This window comes from Euleptes europaea, chromosome 11 (assembly GCF_029931775.1).
Source record: "Euleptes europaea isolate rEulEur1 chromosome 11, rEulEur1.hap1, whole genome shotgun sequence".
NCBI lineage: Eukaryota > Metazoa > Chordata > Lepidosauria > Squamata > Sphaerodactylidae > Euleptes > Euleptes europaea.
In genome coordinates, this window is record NC_079322.1 from 36,088,678 (window position 1) to 36,098,604 (window position 9,927).

Genomic DNA, 9,927 nt, shown 5'->3' on the forward strand with positions numbered 1-9,927 from the left:
GAAATTAATGTATTTCAAAGCACGGTAATATCACAATCAAGATGCTAATCATCAAATCTATTACAGCTTTTCTCTTCTGCAATGTCCCATTACTTAAGACTGCAGAAAATGTATTAATGGCTGCATGTCACCAATATATGTAATGGTCAGCATGGCCAAATCTGTGGATACTGACATCTAGAGCCATGAATAGACAAGATACTGAAATCTAGAGCCATGAATAGACAAGACAGATCTTTCTACAAACCTGAAAAACACCCCAGGTTTGCAGAAAAATCTGAAATCTAAAAAAATATACACTGGGGAGTTAATCCCCCTCAAACAACAGAAGCAGCACCTGTAGCTTTAATGACATCAGGGGGTGTTGCTAGGTAACCACAACAGTATTTCTAGCATTCAAGCCTTGTTTTCTGTCAGTAAAAGGCAGGGGGAAGGGGGCAGGAACTTTTCCAGTGCTATTTTGGCCTTTGAGGGAGGACTTGTAGGGGCCGGACCCAGCAGCAACCACCGGGCAACTTGCTACTACTTGACTTGCTTGACTTACCTAGGACTCTGCTGCTTGCTACTGTTCAACAACAGCCACCCCACAAAAAATGGTGTAGTGGTTAGAGTTTCAGATTATGATATGGGAGATCAAGGTGAGATGCTTCCAACCAGCAGGTTATGCTCATTCTCCACTCAGGCAAACAGCCCTCAAGCGAATGAAAAAAGAGGCAGCCTTGCTCAGAGGCCGGGACAAGAGTTGCTTGTTTGGTGAGGAAAATCCGCATGTCTGTGCTGAAATCCCTTGATTCCCCAAACCGCTGTAAAGTAGGTTCAGAGCCTTTCCTTCAGTAGCCACAACCACCTCCTGTTACTTGCCTCTTCCTATTTCAAAAGCCATGAGGAATTGCCAAAAGGGGGCAAGGTTCATAGTGTGAGCCAGAACCAAGGCATGTAGGCTGGAATCCAAGCAACACATTCTTAACTAAGTCAGCTTTATTACTACAGGCACAACTCTAGAGTACAGACTAAGAAAAGGAACACAGAAAGTTTCTAAACTACTTGAGGCTTACAAATCCTGAGCATCTGACCGCCCCCTCTCTGTGAGAGATTCAAATGGCTATAAAGGGAAAAGGGAATGGTGTCCTTCACATGGTCACACTTTCCCTCATAGTCACACACACCCCTGTACAGTTGAGACAGCTCCTGTTCAGGTCTAACCCCCCCCCCCCACCGCATGGGTCAAAAAAGGCCTTAATGAATCCAGGCCTCCGATCCTGGAACAACACACCAACAACAGCAACTCCAGAGTCTGCGTAGCCAATACAGATGTGTTAACATATCAAAGAGATGCCAAATTTCACTCCAGGCTGTAAACGAAACCTATCAGGAAAGATAAGGTTTTCCCTAGGCTTGGTGTCACCGCAAAACTGATAAATCATCATAAATGTCTTGCCTCTTCTGCCCCTCATCCATCACTCCCTGTTCAAATCCTCACTCTGCTGCAGAAGCTCAGAGGGTTACATTGGGCCAGGCACATACTCTTAGCCTAACTTACCTCACAAGGTTGTTGTGAGGATAAATGGAGGATAGGAGAATGATGTAAGCTACTTTACCATTGTGGAGCAATACAGGATATAAATGCAGCAAATAAGTAATAATAGATGAAGATGGGGCAGACAAAAAGGTAGGTTGGCTGGTGATTGTGAAGGAGAGAAGGAAGGAGAAGGGGAGAGGTTATGGGGGCTTTTAGGGAATGTGAAAGAGGAAACAGCGGGGGAGAACTGAGACAACCCCCACAAGTCTTGCAGGTCCCCTGCTTGTAAAAGTACATTTCCGAAAGTCTGAAATAAGTGTACAGAAACTGTACTTAAAGAGTTGTGTAATGCTTAACAACAAAATATCAGGGTTTCAGACTTCACCAAATTAAACAGTACAAAGTGTGCCCACAATGGGAAGAAGTTGGGAATACAGTATCAATGCCATAAATTGTACATGAATTGAAGAAAACGTTTGGTCAAATAAATGATATACATTTATACAGGATAGTTAAGATTTAGGGTTTTGTTTTGTTTTTACACAGAACAGTAACTGTCTAATAATAAACAAAGGGTCAATGGCTGGACATACAACCCCTTCAAAACACAACAACACAACAAATGCAAATAGTCCAGTTGTCTCCTCCTGAAACAAATCATTGTGCATTACTGTGCATTATTCAGAATAAACTGGGGTTAGTGGATGATTAGTGCACATTACTTGGGAAGTAAAATACAATTTCAAAAAATAGCTGGTTCTGATGTAGCCTTTTATTTTGGCAAGGCACATCCATGCAAACTGCATGTGACATAATCCTAAACATCCCAGAATGTCAGCTATGTTAGCTAATCTTGCCACCAAAATAACAAAGTGGCTGTGGCATCTTAAAGACTAACAAGTTTACTGTGACATAAGCTAATACTAGTGTTTACTTAGAAGCAAGTCCCGCTGAGTTCTACTTTTCTAGCAAACATGCTTAGGACTGCAGCCTCAATTGGACATGATAGGGATTTCTACATAATTCTACATCACAATCTAACACTAAATTGAATGCACTTACATCCAATGGAATTAAAAAGATTTGTAAATTAAGACACCATTCAACACTATCAACGTGGATGGATAAACTCCTCTGACAACATGTTGTCAGATATGTGCAACCTTGGGCCTTAGAATATATCACTTCTAAAGGATTATAATCTTGATTTCCTTGAAATCTGTCATGAACAGGTCTTAACTTTTGGGAGGGAGGCTCATATATACAGAAAGATTCCCCTAAAATACACTCGAATCATGCCATGTACAGCTTTAAAAACCATATCTTGAATATGGCATAGAAATAAACAAGGAAACACTAGAATGTTTATACAATGTGTGAAATATGTTCTATATAACTACCAGAAACTACAGTTTGGCTGCTGCATTTTAGATGGGCAGATGTTGAAAAGTTATCTTCACAATGTACACATTTCAATAGTTAATTTGGGAAGTTACTAAAGCAGCAGAAGAAAATTAATTTTACGTCAGATATCCAGTAAATAGTTAATAGATACCCAACTGGAAATTATTAACACGTAGCTGGAGGGCAAGTAACTAACATAAACAAGTTTCTATTTTGAGATCATCTTTATCAAGGCAATAGCTAAATTCACTACTCCTCAAATCAGCAAAGATAATGCATAGCCATGCAGGGAATCCACTTCATGGGACAGTCTATGAGCAAGCTGCATGAATGACCCTGTCCGGCAAAGTCTGCAATCAAACACGTTTACTAGGGAACACTGAATTCAGCAGAGCATGCTAGTCTAGAAATCACCTGAAGGCCTTTCTGTAGTACAGAGAATGGCAAGCATTTATATTTTCTGTCACCATTAGGTCCACACATTTCTTCCAGCTGAGTGCCTTAGAACTGCAGGAACTATAGATGCAAAGCCTGTCCATTTGGGGAGTGTGGTGTGGGTATAGGAAAAGTCTCCAATCAAATGGTATATATATATTTGAAAAGTTGTATGCTTCCAATTATGCGGACAGAAGCTATTGTAAGATGCTTGTTAAAAACAAATATCTGAACCCTTCTGAATGATTGGCCCTTTTTGAATTTCAATTTATCAGCCTGATAGAACAGGTGGTGATTCGGCAGGTTCTAAACACAAAACCTTTCTAGGTATAATGGATTTTCTGCTTTTACACTGAAAACTTCTGACCAGGTTTTAGGACATCGTTATTAGCTGCTAGGAGCCCCATGTTGGAGAAGGGTGAGCTAAAATCCTCTGAAATCAATAAATGCACACAGCCACGCTAATTTGCTTCAGCAAACAAACAATTCGGTGAAATTTCAATCCTAAAAAATGTGTTATAGCATCAGCTTTATCAGATAAATGAAGTGGCCAAGTACAAATACTGTAACACATAGAAGCCAAAGATAAAAGACCCAAGCAAGAATTAGTAGTTGATTTATCACATTGACATGCAGAACTCAAATGAATGCCAGACCTAATTAGAAAGTGTGCAACTGATTATTGGTGTAAATAAATAACACCTATAGGGGCACAACTACTTTCTGTAGTGAGCTAGCCACTCCTAGCTGGGTACAGCTTCATGGTGTAAATTTGCTAATAAAATTTATCTCAGTGGCATCACTCTGGAGTCTGCCTTAGAAGCTTCCCTTTTAAAGTGTGGAGACTTTAAGGTCTGCTGTACAACACCCTGTGAGACTGAAATGCTCCCCCCGTTATTTCAGAGCATTATCATTTGTAATGCCCTACTTTTAATTCATCACTAGTGGAATCTAGTTTGGAGTAGGTTACACCCTTTCTGATTGTACCTTGTATTCATTTGATTGAATTTTGCGTTCCTTTGTGCGATCCATAGTAATTTGACATTTCTATTGCAGGAGTTTGAATTGCTTGGCCTTTGGCCTCATTGCATTAAATTTTTCTTTCATCTTCTCTGTATTTACCTCACGCACTTAGTTGACCATTTCATGCATCTGATGGCTTATAAAAGCTTATACTACAGTAAGCAGGTGTTTAAGGTGTCATCAGTAAACGATCTAGCTATTACAAAACATCACTGCATGAATACAGAAAATCAAATCAAAGATATGTCAGGCCAGTCATTTTGGAACAGTTTGACAGTAGTCACAGAGGACATGTTCTGAGCTGTACCTGTTAAAAGGGGCCTCAAATTGGAAACTGAAGTGATTCAGGACTGTAAGCCTCTGATATCTAACCATTCCCGTTGAAACTATCAGATCAGCCAGAGTCTGTTAAGCAGCTGAGTGACCACTACACTAAAATAACATGTAACTTGACCCAAGGTACACATGCTCAATGGTATCCATACAATGGACAATACACTGGCCTCCCACCCCTACTTCAACCAGCATGGTCTCAGTTACACAGATCCCATCGTATCATCAATTATATTGTTTTTAGAATACCAACTGGTATGTCAAAGAACAGATGAAAGTTTTAAAAGCTGGTTATGGGGTCCCTGGATTAGACAATTCAGAAAAGAACTCGACCATGCAAACCTTCTTCTATAGCCATAATTTATTTTCCACCCAGTCCTGCTTCTCCTGAAGCACAGATAACCCCTCCTTTTTTATCATTCACTCAACCTGACCATGACCTTTTAGAATTCATTCATTTTAATACCACTAACTCAATCAAAATTAACCCTCTCATATGGAGGGTAAACTTTGTCACTGACCCTCACTGGTACTGACAAACAACAGTGACAAAGAGGTTGCTTTCGGTCCTCTCATTGAGAAGCCAGCTAATATACTTCCTATAATATTTGCCATAAATCCAACAAAATGCCAAGAAGGGCAATTGGAACCAATAAAGCCATTGTAATTCCCTACCTACACCCACAGGATAACTCCTCTTCAGCAAGGCTATTTCACCAGAGACTAGTCAGCAGCACCATATCTGGTTCTCAGGGCTTTAAAGCACTACATGTATGGGGCCAAGGCACCTGTGATTAAAGACATATACTAGATGTCTCACCAGACTGACTCCAGCAAAGGCAAAATGGTCCAATTAATGGTTTCCAGCCACAGCCATGGTTCCCAAAGACGGGATGAGAGGGTGATAGGTTCTGCAATAAAAACTACATGAAACACCACAGGCATGTTTCAAAATGAAAAATTACTTGTGCTTATACAGTAAGACTGAATAATAATTCTGGTTCTTTTTAATGAAATTACAAAAATACCAATAAGGATATATTATAATATTCCAACCCTGCTTCAGGAATTTTATGTGCAAGCTATTGATCGTTCAGTAACATATTATGAAAGAGAGGAATGAGCCCAACTTGTACATCATTTGGAGTTGAGTACCAGAAAAATCAGTAGCACTGTAACAATTGTGCTATAAATATTACTGCTGTTGAAAAACAACAGTATTTTGTTTCAGAAGTTCAGGTTACCATTCATCAGATAAATGCATAACAGCAGCAGTCCATAACATATCATTACTTTAACAAGTAATGCCAGCTTTTAAAACAGAGAATAAATGTTTGACTCTGTCATTAGAAGTATAGCTATATTTTTCATCTCTCTAAACAAACAGAAAAAATGTTTTATGCCATATCCTATGAACATTTCAGCTAAAAGTCAAGTTGTATTTCATCTGAAGAGATCTGAAGCTAAATATAACCGGGATTTTAAAAAAAAAATAGCCTGTGAAGTCCAAGCTTTTAAACATGTGGTCAAAATAAGAGGAAAACCAACAAAGCAACAATCTCAAAATCAACAGGGGAGAGCGACACTGTAGGAAAACATTTTATTGCCTTTAATAATACCACACACAATCAAGTAGCCTCAAGGTTATGTCACAGTACTACGAACACTTTTTTTTTTTTAAAGACACAGCCTAAATCTCTTTTCTATTAAATTATTTCTCATCCAGAGAAAAGCTCTTAGGCATCTGCTAAAAGAAACAGATAGGGATGCACAAGGGTCAGGGAGGTTAAAGTCTTTCCAAGAACACAAGATAACGAAGCAGAAATGTTGGAATGAAACCATCTCGCTCTGTATGAATTTTAAATAAAAAAAACTCCAGAACAACCATGAGATATCACTTTTCTTTCTCCCCCCTCCCCTGCCCCAAAACCCTCAAAAACAAACTGAAACTTAGCAACAAGGATCTGGATGGGAAGGAGATAGTGATGATGTCTTTCTCAAGCAGCCTTTTATTTCCTATAAGCAAAGATTAATTGAACTTTTCTGGCAAATGCACGAAAAGCAGCAGAAAGAACTAACCTCACTTCATCTTCATTAGAAGCTAAAGAGCACAGAAGGCTCAAAACATTATGGGGAAGTGGGGGGGGAGAACATGGAGCATGGCTTATAACCAACTAGGCCAAGGTTTGTAAAGGAGGGGGGGGAAGAGTGAAGCAGCTGCTCTAGACTGATACAGACACACACACACACATAGAACAGACATATACAACTCGCCCATTTTCCTGCTGCCTAGAGGGGGAGGGGGAGATACATGTCACAGAGATAATTATGCAGTACTGGAAATGGCAAGAGATTGAAATGGACACTTTTAAAACATGACATGTTCTATTTGTTCGACATTTCCTTGGAAAGGCATGAGAAGGAAACGAGTGTGTGAAAAGGAGAATGAAAACTAGTGAGAGAAAAGAAGGAAATGGGTTAGAATAAGACAGCATAGGTTGGAAAGAAGAGACTTTGAAAGGAGAGGTTCTGGCAGCGGCTGAGCATATATACTGAACACATTCCAGAAGGGAAACAATAAGGACAGGGAGGTAGGAAATTGCCCCAACATAAGGTGCTCTTCGGCTACAGAAAAGTTAGCACTAACAGCACCAAACACCTTGAGTTTGTTCTGTCCCTCAGACTAAATCTCAGCATGAGGAGAAGAAGGAAATTGGTTGACCCTCTTCTTCCATTTGAGAAAACAACCAGGAGAGAGAGAGAGTGATGGATGCCTCACTTCTCAACAAGTTCTTTCCAAATAACTGGAAAGGAGGGGGGAGGATTTGCTACATGCATATGGAGATAGGAACTGTTAAGGACCTACAAGCACCAAGAGCAGAGTATTGACAGGGTTAGAATCACCAACTCTCAGTAATTCAGTTCAGTAATTCCCTCATTGTGTGCCCAGTGCAACAGAATACAATGGGTATTATAGAAGGAATATACATGTTAGCAACAGAAACCAAAAGATGTGAAAATAAACATGAAGAATGGTGGGGTGAGACAAAAAGCTTAAGTGCCTTGGAATACATATCTTAGAAGACAGAGAAATACATTTCACATGCTGGATGGTCACAGGCAGGGGGTGCAGTGAAGAAATCACTAGGGATGATGAAAGAAAGCACACAGGGAGCACAGCAGACAATGGAAGAGTAGGAAAGATCGAGTTGTCAAGGGATTTTAGTGACTATGGCTATTCTGCAGATGGGCCTATCAAAAGTAGCATAAAATAAGTAGGTGGGAAACAAGCACTCTACTCTGCATGTCTTACCCAGATAACACTTCCATGCAGACCACTGCACGCACCTCAACGTGAAAACTGCAGGAGTTTATTTGCCCACAGGGGATTACTACTGAAATCCCACTTGCCAAAACAGACACCCATCCATCACATGTGATGATAGTTTGTTATACAGAAGAACACTTGTTTCTTACACTGAAGTAATATCTGTGTAGAAAGTCTGTCATGTGTGAACCAGTTCTAAGTGTAGTCATCCTAATAAGTATGTGTGCAAAGTGATGGAACTGTTGCAGAGATGATATGCTGTATTGGGGGGGGAAAGGTACGTGTGACTAAATTTGAGAGAGCGGTGATACTTCCTTAATGAAACCATAAAGCACTTTGGATGGTTATTTCAAGTTAGCAATAGGGACAATAAGGTACAGGGTTTTTTGTTGTCGTTTGCCATTTTCTATTGTGTAACTCAAGAACGTAAGGGTTGGTGATGCTGAACCTACGGAAAAGATCAGTTAGTGGAGGTCATACACAGATCATTATAGGGATCAGTATTTGGAGATAAGGGGGAAAGATAGGGATGTGGCAAAGATTACTCTAGAGAGGTGGTATCTGCCACAAGAAACTGAGCCACAGCAACACAAATTTGATGTGGAGGAAGTCTCACCATCATCAAAGGAGAAATAAGGAAGGAACAGTTGACTTGAAAGTGTCTATCCAAGAAACATGTTGGCACAGTTGCCTCACACACATACCCCAAATCAAACTCTGTACTCCGTCATCCTATAATTCACACACTTGCTTCCAGTGGCGGTGGAAAGTGCTGCCAAGTCATAGCCGACTTATGGCAGCCCCTTAGGACTTTCAAGGGAAGAGATGTTCAGAGGTGGTTTGCCATTGCCTGGCTCTGTGCAGTGACCCTGGACTTCCTTGATGGTGTCCCATCCAAGTACCAACCAGGGCCAACCCCGCTTAGCTTCTGAAGACCTGACTAGAGAGGGCTAATATGGGCAATCCTGTTTCCAGACACAGTCATCGATGCAGACCAGAATCCACACTTCAACATGCACCGAAAGGGGGGAAGGGGGACTTCCTTGACCATGGCTACAACAGGGTGACGAAAAGGCATTACAGAGCAACTAACGTATCTCGAGTATCACAGGTGTACTATGGTACAGAGGAACTGACGGCGTCTATGGGAGAAAGAGGGTTTAAAATAAGGGGGGGGACGAAGCTGCATGTGGTGCTGGGGGGCAGCAAAAGATCTACCACAAGCCTGGCTGCAGGAAAGGGGGGGGATATTAAGTCATTGTTAAAACACAGGAATGGGGATGTAAAAGAAAAAGAGTAGCTATGGGATAAGGGGCAGTATGGCTAAAAATACTCGAGGAGGAGTTGAGGGGATTGTTCCAAAGACTATTGAGGCGTGGGAAGGAGGAGTGGGGGGGCGAGAGGATTGCTGCCTCGTGGGTTATAAAGCGGGCGCGCGCGCGTGGGGGGGTGATTAGGCTTGCTTGCTATGAGACGTGGGCAGGGCGGCTGTATTCGGGGAGGGGGGCGGGTAAGACGAGAGAAGCGCTTTTACCTGCGGGAGGAAGGGCGGGCGCGGGTCTCCGGCTCTCCAGCTTCAGCAGGCTGCGTGTTAATCCGAATCGAGGACGGGGCTGTGGGGGGGGGAGCCCAGCAGGGGGGAGGAGGAGGAGGAGGAGGGGGGGGGAGAGTTCCTCTTCCCGGCCGATCACTGAGGCATGCGCGGCCGCCACTCTTCCACCCTCCCTCGGCGGTGACTTCTCCAGCCCCGGCTGCTACCGCCGCCGCCTCCTCCTTCCCCGCCGCCGCCTAAAGAAAAAGTAAACCCGGCGCGCGCTCCCGTCTTCAGGCAATTGAGCCCGGAGTTCGGGGCTCGGAAGGGGGGGAGGGGAGGAGGCGGCGGCGG

At 42.1% G+C, this 9,927-nt stretch overlaps 1 protein-coding gene across 1 annotated transcript in view; it reads right to left on the reverse strand.

Moving 5' to 3' along the window:
- Positions 1–9,633, reverse strand: part of LOC130484626 (ubiquitin-conjugating enzyme E2 E2) — a 149,764-nt gene extending 140,131 nt beyond the window's left edge. Inside the window, exon 1 of the mRNA XM_056857695.1 lies at positions 9,577–9,633. The gene's annotated coding sequence lies outside the window, so the exon portion shown is untranslated. The remainder of the gene's footprint in view (positions 1–9,576) is intronic.
- Between the last annotated feature and the right edge of the window lie 294 nt (positions 9,634–9,927).